General features: G+C 35.8%; 1 long non-coding RNA gene across 1 annotated transcript; it reads left to right on the top strand.

Moving 5' to 3' along the window:
• Positions 1 to 1,833: 1,833 nt before the first annotated feature.
• Positions 1,834 to 10,380, top strand: LOC131195241 (uncharacterized). The gene is made up of 3 exons (XR_009154385.1): positions 1,834 to 2,099; positions 5,185 to 5,417; positions 10,247 to 10,380. It is a non-coding gene; the product is annotated as an uncharacterized LOC131195241 (long non-coding RNA).
• Positions 10,381 to 19,073: the final 8,693 nt, after the last annotated feature.

Here is a 19,073-nt window from a genome sequence, read left to right as displayed (position 1 = left end):
GCAGTAAATGCAAGCTGGCTGCCAAACACCCAAAATATGATCACATAATTGTGCAGAAAGGGAGGGTGGCCATCAGAATTTTGAAACCCGGTCACAAGTAGCTCTGGGGAGAGCTGTCTTAACTTCAAATAGTTGCTAAGTGACTGGTTAAGTCAAGGACAACCTGTGATCAGTGTGCTGATCAAATTATTTTGAAATGTGCAATTCCTCTTAATTCTAGTCTCCTGTTTCTCCTATATTTGAAGGAACATTCTCTTTGTATTTTATCATCCTTTTAATTTCCTCAATTCCTTGATTCATAACATTGTTCATTTTTAATTCCAGAGTTTTTTGCTAGCACAATCTTTGCTAATTTGTCTCAATACACTTTGGAAATACAGCAAACATCCATTTCAAAAGTTCCAGACCCAGAATGAAAATATTACTGATTTCATCTTTAGTCAATGCTTATTGCTGTCCAAAGGATAATAATCCTTATACATCGCAAACCTATTCTTTAATCAACATAGTATTGATTGAAATGGCAGCAGAAAAGGTTGTTGGTAATTTGATTTTTCCTCAAGGGAGAAAAAAATCTAAATTTTGTTCACTTTTGGCCACTGTTTGCAAGTCCAATGCTATTATATGATTATCTATTTAACAAGTGCTAACAAGGATTCATTCTATCATTAGATTTATGGTATTTACAATTTTTATCCTCATTATTCCTAAGAACTTTTCAAATTTTGCTGCTTTTGTGGTTTATTTTCTAACTGTATTCCAGAATTTATTTTCTGATACTGCTTTTTCCCATCTTATCTCTTTTTCATGGGAGTGCTAATAAATCACCTAATTGTGAAAGATAAAAGCTATGTGAGATTTAAAATTCAGATGTAATCTTCCCAGGTGCTATGTGGTGAGTTTCTGTTGCTAGATGGGTCCTATTGTGTTGCAGATGATGATCTATTGACAAAGGTGTGGGGGAGGCAGGAAGATGGGAGCTGCTTTGTCTTTAAAATAGTTTCTCCATTTCTCATCCAGGGAAATATATTCTGCCTTTTTAATATTTCCCAAAATATTTCATTCTTCTAGGAGAGGGGTAGGTGCTAACTTCCTACACAGCCTCTCAGCTGTTGCCAAGAGATGGAGACCAAGAGGCCTGGTGCTCAGCTGCCCCCTTTTCTCAGTTTGGGCCGCAACACCAGGATCTGCAGTGCATCTTTGCTGCATCAATATGTGCCACTATGCACACATTCAGGAAATCCTAATTTTCCTGCCCCACGGATAAAACCACTCCCTTGTTTTCATCAGCGTTAAAGAAACTGGGGGGGGGGGAATGCTTAAATAAAGCCGAAGTATGAACTGTTACTTTCGGCTCCATCGGTTATTGTAGCAGGAAGAAGGGACGAAAGAAGCAGCGATAAAGCTCAGCACAGCCCGATTTACTTCCTTTGTACTCTGTAACTATATTCACAAACGGAAAAAGCAACTGACCCTCTTTTCCAACATCTATGACTGTTTCTCCGCCTGCCTTCCCCCGTTTGCCATTTTGGAAGAGGGCAATTCTCCAGACTGAAGGGAGAATCATATTATACTCAATGGCATAAAGGCGAGAGCACCTTCCTCAGCCCTCCTCTAAGCCATTGAAAAAGAAGGAAAAGTCGGGTCGGCGCAACCAGCACTTTAGAACAGGGGTCTCCAACCTTGGTCCCTTTAAGACTTGTGGACTTCAACTCCCAGAGTCCCTCAGCCAGCAAAGCTGGCTGAGGAACTCTGGGAGTTGAAGTCCTAGTAAAGGACCAAGGTTGGAGACCCCTGCTTTAGAAATCGAAGTTCCCGATTGCTTTTGAAGTTAGCGCGTGCCCTTTGGATCGCGGCCTTCGAAATCGCCAGGAACTGAAAGAAGGCGAAGAGAGGCTTCGCGGAGGCAGGAACCGATGATGCTACAGCCCCCATTTTAAGTCCGGGCGAGGTGGTGCTGAGCTGGCCTTAGCGACGTGGGCGTGGCTTAGCCGTGGAAGCAGGTCCAGGCGGCGAAGAGGCAGCCGCTCTCTTTTTGAGGCGAAGGGAGGAGAGGAAGCGCTGAAGCGGGGAGTCCGTGCCTTGTGAGCTGTCGAGAGGTTGATTTTTTTCCCCCTTCTTATTCTTCTTCTTCTCCTGAATGTTTCCTCTTCGAGGTGCCCACTGGGGGCATCGGAGGCTGGTGGGGAGGAAGGGGTGGTCCCTGGCAGCGCTCTCTCGGCCTTTGGGCCTCCTCACCCCCCCCCCCCGCTTTGAACTTCTGACGTCTTCTCCTCTCTTGAGACGTTAGCGGGTTAACGGAAGAGTGCCCGTCAGTTCAGTCACTCCTTTACTGAACCGTTTGTAACTGTTGGCCGTCGGTATGTTATATATACAGGGAGCACCATCACCAGTAAATTAGAACTGACTGTTTAGTGCAGGGGTCTCCAACCTTGGCAACTTTAAGCCTGGAGGACTTCAACTCCCAGAATCCCCCAGCCAGCTTTGGAGACCCCTGGTTTAATGGGTACTCCCGAAGGTGCTTTTCCATAAGGCAACTGGACTTCCGTGGGTTTTTTTTTTCCTTTTCCATTAAAACGTTTCGCTTCTCATCTGAGAAGCTTCTTCAGTTCAGGTTGCAATTTTTTATATGGGAAAATTTCTTTGGGGGTTCTTTGTTGTTAGTTGCGAAGTCGTGTCCGACCCATCATGACCCCATGGACAACGTTCCTCCAGGCCTTCCTGTCCTCTACTATCGTCTGGAGTCCATTTAAACTCACGCCTACTGCTTCAGTGACTCCATCCAGCCACCTCGTTCTCTGTCGTCCCATTCTTCTTTTGCCCTCAATCTTTCCCAGCATTAGGCTCTTCTCCAGTGAGTCCTTCTTTCTCATTAGGTGGCCAAAGTATTTCAGTTTCATCTTCAGGATTTGGCCTTCTAAAGAGCAGTCAGGGTTGATCTCCTCTAGGACTGACTCGCAGGAATCTTCTCCAACACCAGAGTTCAAAGGCCTCAATTCTTTGGTGCTCAGCCTTTCTTATGGTCCTTGGGGGTTCTTAATACTTCTCAACTTTGCCAACCTTCTGAAGCCTAAAGGCATTATTGTAAATAAGTACAGTGCTGGAGGTTGGTGTTTTGCAACATGCTGCTTTTTTGTTTTTTTCATTAAAAATATCTGAAACAAAAATCAGGTGGGGCAGAGATTGGTGGGCAGCAAGAAAAGTGATCTGGGGAATAATGGTTGCCCATCCATACAGTCTTTCATTTAGGAAACTTGTCTTTTTGCAGGTCTGTTTCTTTTTCAAAAAGTGTAACATGAATGTTTGTGGCACTGCCACAAATTAATATAAAGGCACGGTGGTAGTGCCAATTTATTTCAGTTCTTTCTGTATAAAAATCCAACAAGAATTTGCCCTTTGAATATATTATAGGTAGTCCTCTACTTACAATAGTTCATTTAGTGACTGTTCAAGGTTACAATAGCACTGGGAAAAGTGACTTATGACAGTTTTTCACACTTACGAACGTTGCAGCATCCCTATGATCAATTAATCAAAATTCAGACACTTGGCAACTATCTCATATTTATGACAGTTGCAATGTCCTAGGATCATGTGATCATAAAAGATGATGAAAGATGAAAAGATGAAGCAAAGACAATGGGGAAGCCAGGTTCACTTAACCATTACTTAAGCTAGTAGCCATGTTATTAACTTAACAACTGTAGTGGTTTACTTAACAATTGTGCCAAGAAAGGTCATAAAATGGAGCAAAACTCACTTAACAACTGTTCTGCTTAGCAACAGAAATTTTGGGCTCAATTGTGATCATAAATCAAAGACTATCTGCATAGCTGTGTTACCATAGTATTATGACTCTATCCACCATGTCCCATTGTCCCAAGCATCTAGTCCTGTATTGCTTAATGCCTTGGTTCATACCTTAGTGCTTAATTGTGATTTAGCTTGGAGCTTATGAGATTTACTTCCAGTAAATTTAATTAGAATTGCATCCTTAAATTTCTATTAAGTAGTTTGAAAATAGATTGTTCTTTTATCAGAGTTGTTTGTTAACTAACTCTTCAAGCTGTTTTTGATAGCTACTGTGAATGTATCCTTGATATATGATAATTGCTTGAATGAATACCTGATTTGTCTAAAACATCTTTTGGTAGTCTGAGGCCCAATTATAGATTTTGTTACACAAGCTTATGTTTTACATAAACTTAGTAATGAGCTATGAAGCATATTTGTGCATGAGGTAGATAAATGCAACACAGATATAGCATTTTATATTCTAAAGTAATTATCTATGAAAAGTGAAATAAACTGATAAGACTTTTGGAAGTAAAACTATTTTTGGTAAGTTATAATTAACCTACTAGTTTTACATAAAGTCCAACTGCTATATAAGCTGTTGTTTAAGAATATCTGTTCTTCTTAAACCACAGCAATGAAGTAGCATATAGAATTATTATTTCCTTTTTGAATCTCTGCCTATTTTTTTCCTATATTTCCCTAGCAAAAATGTGACGGCCAAGTTTAGTTAAAGATCATTTATAATATAGATACAATAGACATCAGTAGTATTTATTCTATTAAGCTAATCTTTTTAATATTTCAAAACATCAAAGATGCTCCAGAAGAATTTCCTCTTTTAATAAGAAAAAAAATGCATCACAGAAGCAAAAAACACATTGTTCAATAAACAAAAAAAGGTGTAAAGAAACAAAAGGCAAAACAGTATTTATAATTGTAAACTGTTTGAAATACCATCTGGGGAATGGCAAAAGAAAAGCATGAAAAAACATGAAATTTTATTTTACCCTTCTTTGCAAAGGAACACAATTGCTTGTCTGAAAGAATGAATGAGTTACAAATGATAGTAGTATTTTTTAAATGTAGCATTACAAATATGGTAATTATGTTCATAATATGTGAATTGACCCTTTGTGCTTATAAATTCATGGTTATAGTTTAGTGTGAACCAGCCATTGTAGCATATTATCAAATTAGAACAACCCCCTCTACTCCTTAATATTCTGAGTGAATGTCACTGGTTGAGTAATTTTATAGTGAAGCCTCTGAGGACCTGAATAATATACTATATACTGTGCATGATTTTCAGTTCATTGGGTGGAAAGAAACTAACATTCTATTCAAGGCTGTAAAATTGTATTTCAAATTTGTGTTCTGGTTTTGCAGAAATACAATTCTATGGCAACTTACCTAGAATTTATCCAGCAAAATGAAGAGCGTGATGGAGTTCGCTTCAGTTGGAATGTTTGGCCTTCCAGCAGATTGGAGGCCACCAGAATGGTTGTTCCATTGGCTTGTCTTCTAACACCTTTGAAAGAACGGTTAGATTTACCACCTGTCCAGTATGAGCCTGTTCTATGCAGTAGACCAACCTGCAAAACTGTTCTCAATCCACTCTGGTATGTATTTGTTTAGTACATTTAGTTTTGTCTGTGGATTGTTTTGATTGCTGTGGAGTGGTACAATTATTTACATCACAGTTCCCCAACCTTTCTGGCTTTGCAGACTGATGGAGGGGTGGAGAAAGGATAGTTCTATGCAAACAATGAGTAGATGTGCATGAGTGCGTAGCTCCATTTGCATGAGTGGTGGGTACGTGTGCCCGCTGCACATAATTGGAGAGCACACGCACGTGCTTGCCCACTTCCCACGCAATTTCCTTAAATAAATGAACTAGTATAATGTTTTGATTTGTTCATATAATTGGATTCTCATGAACTAGTTTTAAGATTTAACAGTTTTTTCCCTGAAGGCCATCACTCTGCTAAACAAATAATTCCCTCAACAATGTCAAACTGTTTACTAAATCTACACTACTATTAATCTTTTCATCGTTTTCATCACCGATCTCTTTCCACTTATGACTGTATGACTGTAATTTTTTGTTGCTATCACTAAGGGTTAAATTGCAACCTATGACCATCATTTGTGTTGTAAATGTTGTACCTTTGATGAAGGTATTTTTTTCCCTTTCCTTTTCGTTCTTTCTTTTTCTTTTTCTTTTCTTTTATGTACACTGAGAGCATAGGCACGAAAACAAATTCCTTGTGTGTCCAATCACACTTGGCCAATAAATTCTATTCTATCTATTCTATTCTATCAAGATGTGTAGAAAACGGATCACATTTTAGATAGTGTTTATGCAGAAACATTGAAAATATTTTTAAGCACAATTGCAGAGTCAGTCCTGAATTTTGCAAAACGCTTCTTCAAGTTTTAACTTGAAGATTATTCAAGTACTCCAAATAATTGAGGAGATAATATTGGGTATTTTAAAAGAAAAAAGGTACATGGTAAAGTGATAAATGGATTTCTTTTCAAGTATGACTAGGAACTTGTTGAATTTCAAATGTTGCTGAATTTAGAGTTCACAGCAATTTTATTTTATTTTATTTAAATTTTAGTTAGCATTACTGATGGTGGGGGCTACTAGTAGAAGTAATGTAGCAAAATTTGAAGGACCACATGTTTCCATCCCTGCCTTAAATAATTAAATCAGAACTTAAGTTGACAGTTAAATGAATCATAGCTTTGTCCTAGATACCACTTCTGGTGCCATTCTAAACTGTAGTTTGCTATGATGGGAATGAATCTAGTGTCTTAGCTTATGTGTTTAATAATGTTTGTGATTAGGCTTCAATTACCAGGTGAGAAAATAGCTCCATATTTCCTGAATCTTAATGGCTCTATGATTCAACTACAGACAAAAAAAGAAAAACTGCAATAAATGCAAATGCAAGGCAGAAATTTTCTATCTCACCTGAGACTTCTAGACTCTTTATATTCCACTGAAGATGCTTAGAATTATTTTTAAAAATACAGTGCAACCATGGGGGAGTATTAACCCTTATCTAGTAATCAGTGTTCCAACTCTAATTGGGCAACAGTTTATCTGTTTTGTTAAAACAAAAACAAAGAAGGATTAGTCAACAAAAGGAAAAATGAATAGGATAACCCACGGACAGGGAAAATCAACAAACTGCTGAAAAATGTGGTTTGCATGATCATTTTCAATGCACAATGGATATGTTAATGTTAAGCATTGCTTAGCCATTGGGCAGTCTCAATCTCTCTAAGTTTATATTGCTGCACTCAGATATTTTAAGCCACAGACTTAAACATATGAAACATATTAAAACAGATTCATGCTGCACGTTAAGCCAAACAAACAATTACAGCTAAGCAGAAGGGATCAGCTAAACAGAGCAAAACTTAGCAAATATAAAGATATTCTTTTGTATCAACTTGATTATTTTTTATTCTTAGTTGAATGGATTGATATAGTGTATGTGTGTGTGCGTGTGTAATTGTTTTATTGCTATTTCTGACCATAGCCATTAGCATTATCAATGTTGCAAGAAACCTATCCCATTTTTCTAAATTATTAAATATAATTATTACATATATAATAATTATTATATATTAATAAATCTGCTTTTTATAAAACAAATGCAATAGTGATTTTTTTCTTATAAATATCCTTCAAATGTATTTGTTGTGTGAGACACCTTGAAAGCTTTTATATATGGTCATATTTTTGCTTATACTTCATGGAGAAAGAAAAAATTAAATAAGAAAATGTAGGGGGGAAAAGCTAAGGAACATTTGAGTACATATGAGTAAAATAACCTAAACTTGAATTATATAAACCTTGTATAAATGATTCACCATATCTTCATTTCCTTTATGTATGCTGAATATTTGCTGAATTGTATAAAGAAAATATATTAAGAATGAGATGAAATATCTAATAAATTATTAGTCTTTTGGCTGAAACAGTTATAGCAATGTAATATTTTTCTATTAGTAAAATATATAAAGTATATATATAAATATATAAATATATATATATAAATATATAAAATATATAAAATATATAAAGATTGTGACTTGATTAGTTTTTTAAAAAGCTTTTTTAAACTAACAATTTAATCAATGTTTATATAATATAGCTTTTCCTAAGAGTACCCATGATCAAGCTACTTAATATGCTATAACTTTTCTCTGTCCAAGAAATTAGTTCAGTTGCTAAGGTGTCCAACTCTGCGACCTCATGGACCATAGCATGCCAGGCCCCCTATCTTCCATTATCTCTTGGAGTTCACTCAAACTCCCAAGAAATAATAAGATACCATTATGAAATAGGAAAAGCTCCTAATTAGTATGATTATTTCCTTGAGTGATATAAGATATGTTTTTATATAAATGGTATATAAATTAAGTGGTATCAATTTCTTTGCCCTATGTTATTTGGAGGTTTATACTTTTCAAACAAAGTTTTTCCAGTCTCCTCCACTGAGCTCACATAATTGGCTTATCAGAATTAATTATACCAAATAGGAAAATTTAATCTGATTGTTTTGATGCAACACTTGTAATAATAATTTGCTGTTAATATTTTTCCTTCAAGTTTTTAATTTTATTACATATACATATCAATGCATGAACAGTGTGACACTTGGGTGCCATACATTTCAGTACAGATAAAATAATAATATTAATCCTAGTTGTCACATTCATCCAGCTTCTATATTTCTAGTAGTGATACACATTTATATCAAATTATAATCTTCCATTTTTTCATATTGTTTAAATATACATAATACTACTGCTATTCAGTTTCTAAACCTCCCTCCTATCATTGCACTTATTTTATAAAAATGTATATGCTAATATTCCCCCTTTCTCTTATTTCTGTCACCATTGTATTAAAAGACATTCCCTTTGTATTACAATGCTATAGTTCAATATTTCATTGTTCAATATTTAAACATACAATTCTAATACACCAATCACAATATTATTTAAACATACAAATTAATTCTATTCATATTCTTTACATTTGTCCAATCTATATGATTCCACTGTTAATACATCTGTTTATATTGAAATATGTTCTTTCATTAATTTATTACTCATTATTTCACTTTATTATTCCACTACAAATCATAATATTATTTAAATATACTCAGTAATACCATTATTCAATCTCTAATTTTCCCCTTTTTAATACTTAGTTATTTTCATATTTCCCATATTTCACTCTTCAAATCTATTTATATTAAAATACTATCCATTGTTTCATTATTCAATGTTTCAACATACTTCAATATTCTAATGCCAATCACGATATTATTTAAACATACAATTATCAACCCAGACCCCTGCCTCCCTTCCTAAACTTTCTTCCTGCTCCTCCCATTCTCTTTTCAGATCTCTTAGAATGTTTTCCCCCTGGTTTGATTCATCAAACATTATTAAGTTTATCAGTGACTCCTTGTTATCTTCTTTTCGTTGATTCCTCAATTCTGTTTTTCCCTCTATTGCTTCTGCTAGCTCCTTCCTTTCCTGGGCATCTTGGTCATTACTCATTGTCCTTTGTATAATATTTTCCAATTTTTGATCTATGCCATCCATTAATTCCATAATTGCCTTATGTTCTTTCTGTATAATATCCTTTATGCTTTGAAACATCAATTCCATCTCATTAAAAGTTCTTAGCCTGTCTCTTCTCCTCATCGTAGCTGAAAGAGAAAGTAAGCCCTAGATCAGGCAGGAGAGCTGCGACTCTCTGAGATCTCGCAGGATATCCCTCTTTGCTTCACCGCCCCTCCAAGGCGGCTTTGGCTGCTTTCGGAGCCCACCAACGGGAGAACTCGGCACGAGAGCACAGAGACCTGCTCTCTGTGTCCGATCGCGCTGTGACATCAGCCGAAAGTGTCAAATGTTTCAAATCACAACATATGTACAATGAGATTGGTTAAGCTCCCTCAGTGCACCCCCCTTAACACAATACAACTCACAGTGAAGACAGAAAATCCCTAACCCAATCATATTAACAAAACACCCTATCATATTGCACCAATGTGAATATGTTACACATTGTGCCAGCCCTGCAAGGCCATTATACTATGTAGTTATGATGTTATTTCACATTCAGGAGTCTGACAGCCCATGGATAAAAACTGTTCTTCAGCTTATGTGTGGCTGGATATGCTTCTTCCTGATGGTAGGAGGGTAAAGAAGTAGTGACCAGGGTGAGAGTCGTCCCCAAGTCAATTTGCTGTTAATTTGTAGGGGTCCTATTTGTATTATACATTTATCTTAATCCTTACTCCATTGTCAAGTGCTTGAGAATGAAACAGAATGCAGTAGTTTTTATTAAATGTTTAAAAATTAATACCTCAAAATTTGATTTCAGCTTTTTTTATATATTCCTTTTTTATAGTCAAGTTGATTACAGAGCCAAGCTTTGGGCTTGTAACTTCTGCTTTCAGAGGAACCAGGTAAGTGTAAAACTGTTATGTTCCAACATTACTGTAATACATTTTTTTAAAAAAATCTTGTTGGTACTAAAATGATGCCATTGGCTTTCTACTGTACACCCTAGGTAACCGTATACCATGATTGTTTGTCATATTACTCTTTATTTTTTATTGCTACCATTTAATTAATATTATTGCCAAAGCCTTCTAAGCAAAGACTTGGATTTTTACAATGCTTTTGGGTTACTTTATAGCCCAGTTTAATCGCAATTAATTCCTGTTAAAATATGGCTTGTGCTAATAATAATTTAGAAATCATGCTAGGGATTGTGTAGAATAGGCAGCCTGAAATCCTGTTTTATTAATTTCTAGATGAAACACAATAGCTGTAATTATGGTTTCTCAGTTACCACATCATACCAAGCCAGAGATAGCACTTGCTTGGGTTCATGCTTTTTTTTTTATTTTCACATTGCAACTATTATAAACAAAGCCATTATAGTTTGTAAAAGACAGCTTGATGTGATGTATGACTTTAATAAGCTGTACTTGTTAAATTTATCATAACATGAGATATGAAAATGGATGATTTCTGATTTTGATTTGCCATTGATTTGCACACCATTCTTATCCAAACATCACAATAAATCTTAATTGATTTTTCTTACCCATGGCTTTGTATTGAATGCAAAAGTAATACCACTGGTCTACAAGGAAAAAGTCTCAAAAAGTAAAGTAGCTGAATTTTACCAGAAATTGGGTCACTAATAAAGAAAAATTAATTGGCTCCAGTTTCCAAGATAACAGGTTAGGTCAAAAATGCATCAAAATAATTCAAAATTACAAGGGGTATGTGCGATTATGCTCCATAACATTTTTGCAAAATGTGATATAGCAATAGAAATGATACCACACCAATCATTATAAATTTATCTTTTTATTGATGCCAACAACATAACTTTCAATTCATTTATTGGTTTTTCATGTAACATTTTCATGCCTTTTGCATGAAAAAATGACAAGCTCTAACATCAGATTAAATAACAAGGTCCCATCTTTATTCGGTGTCTAAACAGTGCTTTTTGGCGTTTCCCTTGTGAATTGCAGTAGGATCATTCCTGGGAAGATTCCAGCAGTAATCAGCAAGCATGGACGAACTCCATTTCCCTTGGTATCTTTTCTCCATGCCTGCGATATCCTGGTGGAATCTCTTCCCATGTTCATCGCTCATTATTATTATTATTATTATTTATTAAATTTCTATACCGCTCTTCTCCCGAAAGACTCAGGGTGGTTTACAGCCAACATAAAACAGTATTTATAAATAAAATTAAAAGACAATATAAAAATCTAATTCAAATTGGCTAGCACCTATTAAAATTATTCAAAGAACAATAATAAACCCCACTTAAAACAGTAGTACATTAGGGCTCCAGTGACGTCACCCTCCTGCTGGGTGCTCTAACAGAGCACTCCGTGTTAGAAGATTGTAAAAGTCAGTGAAACAGAAAATAAATCACTGTTCACTGAGCTTAGCATAATCTCTGGGTGAAAGAGGTTATCAGAATTGTGGAAGAGTGGCAGGTCTGACAGGGGGTTTGCTCTCAAGAGCGAATTTTCCTGGATTTATGACCCCACCGAATTCCACTCCTTCCAACTTCAGCACGCCCCTGTTTTTATCAGGGAAAAGGAGAGGAATGTCGCTTCTGCTCTAGAGGACTTATTAAATTGATTGATATTCCAAGCAGACAGGAATTTCACAAGCGTTCGATCTTTGATGCAGAATCAGCACGGCAAGTACCGACTCCCTTTTTGAAATTTGAAACCTTTCTTTGTCTTTGATTAATTGACTTTTAAAATGGCGTCTAAAAGTGAAAGTAAAATTTTTTAGTATGATGAAGCAGCGTTACTTGTGGATTGTTACAAACGGAGTTTTTTTTATACTGAAAGGAGGGAAGGAGAGTTATTAAGTTTGAATTCCTGATTCTTTTGAAGACAGAATGGCAGCTAAACCTTTAAAGCCTTCTGGAAGAAGGGGATCTGAACCAAGTCTTGAGGAAATATTGAAAGAACAATTAAAACTTTCTGAAGATAGGCAAAAAGAGATGATGGAGAATTTTAATGCAAAAATAAGAGAAGATATTCTTATGGCAGTTCAAGGACTGAGTAAAAAAATTGAAGGATTGGAAGTGGAAATGCAACAGATCTCTCAGTCAAATAAGTATTTAGAAGATGAAATGAAAGGTGTTCAGAAAAAAGTGGATCAAAATGAAGATCAGGTTGTGATATTACAATATAAACTTATGGAAGGAGCTCTTAGAATTCGTGGTATGCGAGAAGAGCGTGGAGAAGACTTAAGAAAAATTATATCAGAAGCATTGGCTGAATTTATTGAAGCGGACCCCCAAGAGGTAGCTTACCAAATTGATAAAATATATAGAGTTAATTCTTGGATTGCAAGACAGAGAAAGCTTCCTCGGGACATTGTGGTTTATTTTGTGAAAAGGACTATGAGAAATCAAATTCTGCAAGTTTCATATCAGACAACTTTAAAAATTGGAGAACAGGAGTTGAAGGTGTTGAAAGAGATTCCTTCAAAGATGTTAAGAGACAGGAAGGAATTTGCTTTTTTTACACAAGAACTTAAAAAACATCAGATTCAATTCAGATGGGAGGTGCCAGTTGGACTGACACTATTCTATCAAGGAAGGAGATATAGAATTGACACTGTTTTAAAGGCAAAGGATTTTCTTTCTACAGTTTTGAAAGTCGAAATAGAAGTGATAGAAAACTTCAAGAGACTCAAGAAGGCGTGGTGACCCAAGAGCCTTTATTGCTGCCAGTATTAGAGGAACCACAAGAGCAAAGGGTGACAAGAGGAGCCCTTAAGCGTAAAGAAGAGCAACAGTCTCAAAGTAAAAGTCAGGATCCCATTATGGAAGCTGTGGGAGGAGCTAGACGGAAGATACCGGAGGAGGAGCTTCCGTTGTCTGCTTCAAAGCTTCAGGAGGCCAGTAATGGCAAATAGAATCTTGTCATGGAATGTTAATGGCTTGAATTCAGCTCAGAAAAGAAGGAAAATATTTCACTACTTGAAACAATTTAAAAATGATGTGATTTGTTTGCAAGAGACACATATAAAATTATCAGACCAAAAATATTTAATTAATTCAAAATTGGGTAACCATTTTGTTGCATCAGCTTTGGAAAAGAAGCATGGAATTGTTGTATATATCAGGAAGGATATACCAGCTAAGCTAATTGAGGCAGATATTCAAGGAAGATTTATTGCTATTGAACTGGTGATAGATGCAAAAATGACTTTGTTGATAGGTATTTATGCACCTAATCAGCAACAAGAAAAGTTTTACAAAATGTTACATGAGAGGTTGACCCTCTGGGATTATAGTTCGTTTATTTTATTAGGAGACTGGAATGGAGTAATTGATACAAGAAGGATAAGAGAACCTCCTCCAAGAAGATACCTATACATGCAAAATTACCAAAATCTTTTTGAAATGATGGAAGACTTTGAGTTTAGAGATATATGGAGGTTACGGAATCCAGATGAGAGAGATTTTACTTTTTTCTGATAGGCATCAATCTTTTCACGCATTGATTTTATTTTAATTTCTAATGACTTGCTTTCTAGGGTGAAGAAAACGAAGATATTTTCGAGGTGTTTAACTGACCATAGCCCAGTATGGATGGAATTATTACAAGGAAAAAGGTGGTAGAACATGGAGGTTGAATGAAAATCTGTTTAGATATGAGGATAATGTAACTTATTGTAAGAAACAGTTAAAGAATTTTTGATTTTAATATGTACAAAGGGACACCTATAGGAACTGTGTGGGAAGCGAGCAAAGCGTTTATTAGAGGATATTGATTTTATTTGGACAACAGGCAAAGGAATAATAAACAAAAGCAGCGTAGATATTTGGAAGAAGAAATTCAAAGGAAGCAACAGTTATTAATTCAAAACCCACAAGATCATAAACTTAAAGAGGCTATAAAATATTACAGAGTCAATTTAATATGTTAATGGCAGACCAGGTGGCAACGAATATACAATATGCTAAACATAATACTTTTGTAATGCAAATAAACCTGGGAGATGGTTGGCATATAATTTAAGGAAGAAACAGAAAGCACGTGTCATACAAAATAGAATATAAAGGTAAAGAGACATATCAACAGGATAAAATTAAAAAGCATTCTCAGAATTTTATACTGCACTATATGCAAAAAGACAAAATATTGGATAGGGATATTTATGATTATTTGAAAGATTATAAGGTGAATATTCTAACATTAGAACAGAGGAGGAGCTGAACCGCCGATAGCTACTGGAGAAATAGTGGAGGCAATTAAACAATTAAAATGGGAAAACCCTGGTACAGATGGTCTTACAGCAACTTATTATAAAAACACAGGATGAAATATTAGGCCCACTTAAAGAATTATTTAATCAGATACAATTAGGAGTGGAATACCCCGTCATGGAAAACATCTTTTATTTCACTGATACGAAAGAGGAGCAAGACTGCTCTAAACCTGGTAACTATAGGCCGATTTCACTTTTAAATAATGATTATAAGATTTTGTAAAATAATAGCAAATAGATTAATGTTAGTTTTACAACAAAGAATTCATACTGATCAATCTGGTTTTATAAAAGGGAGGCAGATGAGGAATAATGTTAGACAGATTATTAATATATTGGAATATTTGGAAAAGAAGAATACTTCAGCGGCACTTATTTTTTGGATGCAGAGAAAGCCTTTGATCGATTGCATTGGGATTTTTATTTAAATTAATAGAGAAATGCAATTTGGAGACTGTTTTATTAGAATAATTAAAGCGATTTATGGAGAGCAAACAGCACAGATTATAGTAAATGGTAGTTTGACAGAAGTTATTAAGATTGCGAAAGGAACAAGACAGGGATGTCCTTATCACCATTATTGTTTGTTTTGACTCTGGAACCATTATTAGATAAAATACGAGAATTAATGAAAATAGAGGAATTAAGATTAGACAATATGAGTACAAAGTTAGAGCTTTTGCAGATGATGTAGTGGTTTACGTTAATGAATCCTATAAATTCAAGTAGATTTTTGTTGGAAGTAATTGATAAATATGGAAAGGTATCAGGATTTAAAATAAATCAGAAAAACAAAAGTGATAATTAAAATATGTCTATACAACAGAAACAAAACTAGAGGAAATGACAGGATTTGAGGTAGTAAAAAGGTTAAATATTTAGGGTCTATATTAGCTCATCGAACAAGAAACTTTATAAGAATAATTATGACTTGCTATGGCAAAAGTTCAGAATGATATGAATGGCTGGAAGAAATTGCAGTTATCCCTATTGGGAAGGATTATGCTATTAAAATGAATGTGTTACCTAGATTTTTGTTTCTGTTCCAGATGATACCTATAATTAAAAAGGATAAAAATTTGGAAGATTGGCAGAGTGGGATTAATAAATTTATATGGCAGGGTAAAAGCGAGGTTAAAATGAAAATAATACAGGATTCACGGAAAGAGGTGGTTTAAGAATGCCTAATTTTAAACTATATTATGAAGCAGTAACCTCTCAGTAATAAGTGACTGGTTTAACTTAACAGAGGAAAGAATTTTGAATATAGAAGGTTATGACTTGTTATATGGATGGCATGCGTACTTATTTTATGGAAAAAAGTGGATAGGGCTTTTAAGAATCATGTGTTGAGAAGTGCTCTTTTATGGTCTGGAATAAATATTCCTATAAATTAGATTATAAGATTCCTATATGGAGCCCTAGACATGCAATAGAGAATATAAATATAGAACAGAAACAGGAAATGATTACATATAAAGAACTTTGTATGCTGAAGGAGGTAGATTGCAATTAAAATCATTACAGGTATTAAATGAAGAAGGAGGAATTATACTTGGTTTCAATATGGGCAAATAAGTGCTAGATGGAAAGAAGATCAAAAAATTGGTATAATGCAAAGGCAGGAAAATTTAATAAAGCAAATTAGAAATCAGACCCACGAGCATATAAAGAGATTGTATAATGTGTTGCTTGAAATAGATTCGGAAAAGGATTTGGTAAAGGATTGTATGATAAAATGGGCACAGAATATTCAGGAACCAATAATGTTGGAAACATGGGAGAAAATTTGGGTTAGAAATGTTAAGTTTACACAAGCACAGAATTTAAGGGAAAATTTTTATAAGATGTTTTATAGATGGCATTTAGATCCCAAAAAATTATCATGTATGTATCCTAATATCCAAGCGAAATGTTGGAGGTGTGATTGTGATGATGCTACATATTTTCATATTTGGTGGACTTGCAAGAAAATTAAGGTCTTTTGGATAAGAATTTGGTGGATTATTCAAAATGTACTGAAGAAGAAGATAAAGTTCCTGCCACAATTTTTCCTTTTGGGAATTATAATGGATTGTACAGGATTGAGACTAAACTGATTTTGAACTTAATAACAGCAGCAAGACTGTTGATTGGACAATACTGGAAGAAAGAAGATACCTACAATAGAAGAATGGATATTGAAAGTTATTAACTTGGCTGAGATGGCTAAAATCAGCGCTTTTAAAAGACAATACAGGAAAGATATTTAATTGAATGGAAAAATGGATTGATTATCTACAAAACAGATATCAGATTAAGAAATATCAGATTGCCTTTGAATAATTAGAAAGTTATTTTATGTAATGGGAGGGGTTGGGAGACTAAAAGCTTTGGATGTGGTTATTTGGATTGGACTTTACCTTGTGATTGACCCGGGAAGCCGGGTGGGGAGGAGGGGATGTTTTGTTTTTTTTTTTTTTTGGGAGGGAGGGGGAAAAAAGGGGGAAAATGTTTTTGTTTTTTTTAAAACTCTTTCAATAAAAAAAAAAAAAAAAAAAAAAAGAAATAAAGTTTATGTCAGCCTCCACTCCACTCTTCATTTACTTTTAAATGATTATATCAGTAGATAGAATGTAAAATGTTTATTTCTGTATTATAAACTTTTAGGATCAGGAGGTGAATCATACCACCGTCCGGGGTAAGGGAAAAGAGCTTATTAGTAGTGTCGGCTGACATAATTGGGAGGAGGGGTGATTAATGATTGAATGTTATCAGCGCGCGCTTTCCTAACGGACACTGCATTCCTGAGTTGACTGACATCCCGAGACCTGTGGAAGAAGATTACCACGAGGGGCCGTGAAGGAGTTGGCATTGGACCAGACCAGCCTGACCCCCTGGAGGAGGAGGGACAATTGGGGGGATATGATATGTTTGCCATATTTTGTCTCAGTTCCAGCTTTGCTTGGCTGCTAACCAGACTGTAAAAGTAAAAGTACTTGTTTCCATACCAAATGGAGTCAAGGTGAATTCTTTCCTATTTGCCGTCGGGGGTAGCCTGACATTAAGCTGGAACTCTCATCATGTCTACCAACCAGGATTGCAATGCAATACAGAAGAAACCCAAAGGAGATAGAAGGCCTGCTGCCGGCTGAACTGGGGGAGGCGTCCGGAGGTATTTCTTCTGTCAGTTTTGACCCTGAGCTGGAGATAATGCAGTTGGAAGAAGAGAGGAGGCAACCCGATTTCAAGGAACCTCCCTCTGGAGTAACTACAAGGAGAAAGGAGAAACGCACTTTTTCCGAGTGGGCTGAGGAGCAAAAGTCAGAGACAGCCTCCAATTGAAGCACTGCGCCTATTTCGTGAAGTGAAAGTAAGGCAAGCTGCTCGCCAAAGGTATGAATCCTGTTCAGTCCTCCAAGGGGAGGAAGAGGAAGAAGAATTTACAAAGAGGCCCGTTAGAGGTGATTTCAGGGTGGTGAGATTCTGAAGAGACGGAAACTCTCTCCCAGAGGAAGCTGAATTGGATGGGGCGGGCGCCACCTGCTGACCAAGCAAGGCCGAGGGGAAGGAAAAAGCCAAAATTCCCCATATTAGAAAAATTTGATGGAGATGAAGGAGCTGGAATTGTTCCTGGCGATAGTGAATGACCACATGTTAGACTGGGAGATTATTGGTCACAGGCAGCACAAGTTAGAGCTGTGACCCACAATTTGACCGGAAGAGCAGCTGCATGGTTTGTGTCGCTGTATAAAACCACTCCCCTACTGCAAAATTACGAGCATTTTATTACGGCACTAAGGAGGAGGTTTGAGGACCCCTGGCGGAGCAGAAAGCCAAAGGTCGAATGAAACCATCAGGCAAGGGAGGAGACCGTGGCTGATTATACCAGGAATTCAGTGATCTAGTCCCTTGATGAGGGGTGGTCGGAGGTGATCCTGGTCGACTTTACAAAGAGGGCCTGAATGGAGATCTCTATAAAAAGGATATTTTGAAAATAACAGATATACTTTATATAGGGAATTTATGGGCTAATAGGGGTATTAATACTTTAGACCAGCTTGTTACAAATCAGTTTTTTAAATCATTTGAAATACTGAAAGAAGATGGCTCAAATTTACTGATCTTTTTTAAAAGTACATTTTATTTTAAAAAAGAAAATGATTTATGTATATTTTCTTTTTTGCATAACTTCTGTCTATCTTTCTGTATAGTATAATAATTGTAATACTAAATGTATATACCACCTGACTGCAGCAAATCTCAAATTGCTTACAAATTGCTTAAAATAGTTTTAAAAATGTCACTTTACAACCCTGTAATCCCTTAATTCAGAGTAGAGTCAGGGTGACTGGACAGAGCTGAGTAATTAGTGGCCGGATGCCCTTGCTGACACCATGCAAAATTCGCAGCAGATATTTTTT

Source organism: Ahaetulla prasina, chromosome 3 (assembly GCF_028640845.1).
Source record: "Ahaetulla prasina isolate Xishuangbanna chromosome 3, ASM2864084v1, whole genome shotgun sequence".
NCBI classification, from domain to species: domain Eukaryota; kingdom Metazoa; phylum Chordata; class Lepidosauria; order Squamata; family Colubridae; genus Ahaetulla; species Ahaetulla prasina.
Note: the sequence above shows the minus strand (reverse complement) of the source record. Positions and strands in the feature narration are given on the sequence as shown.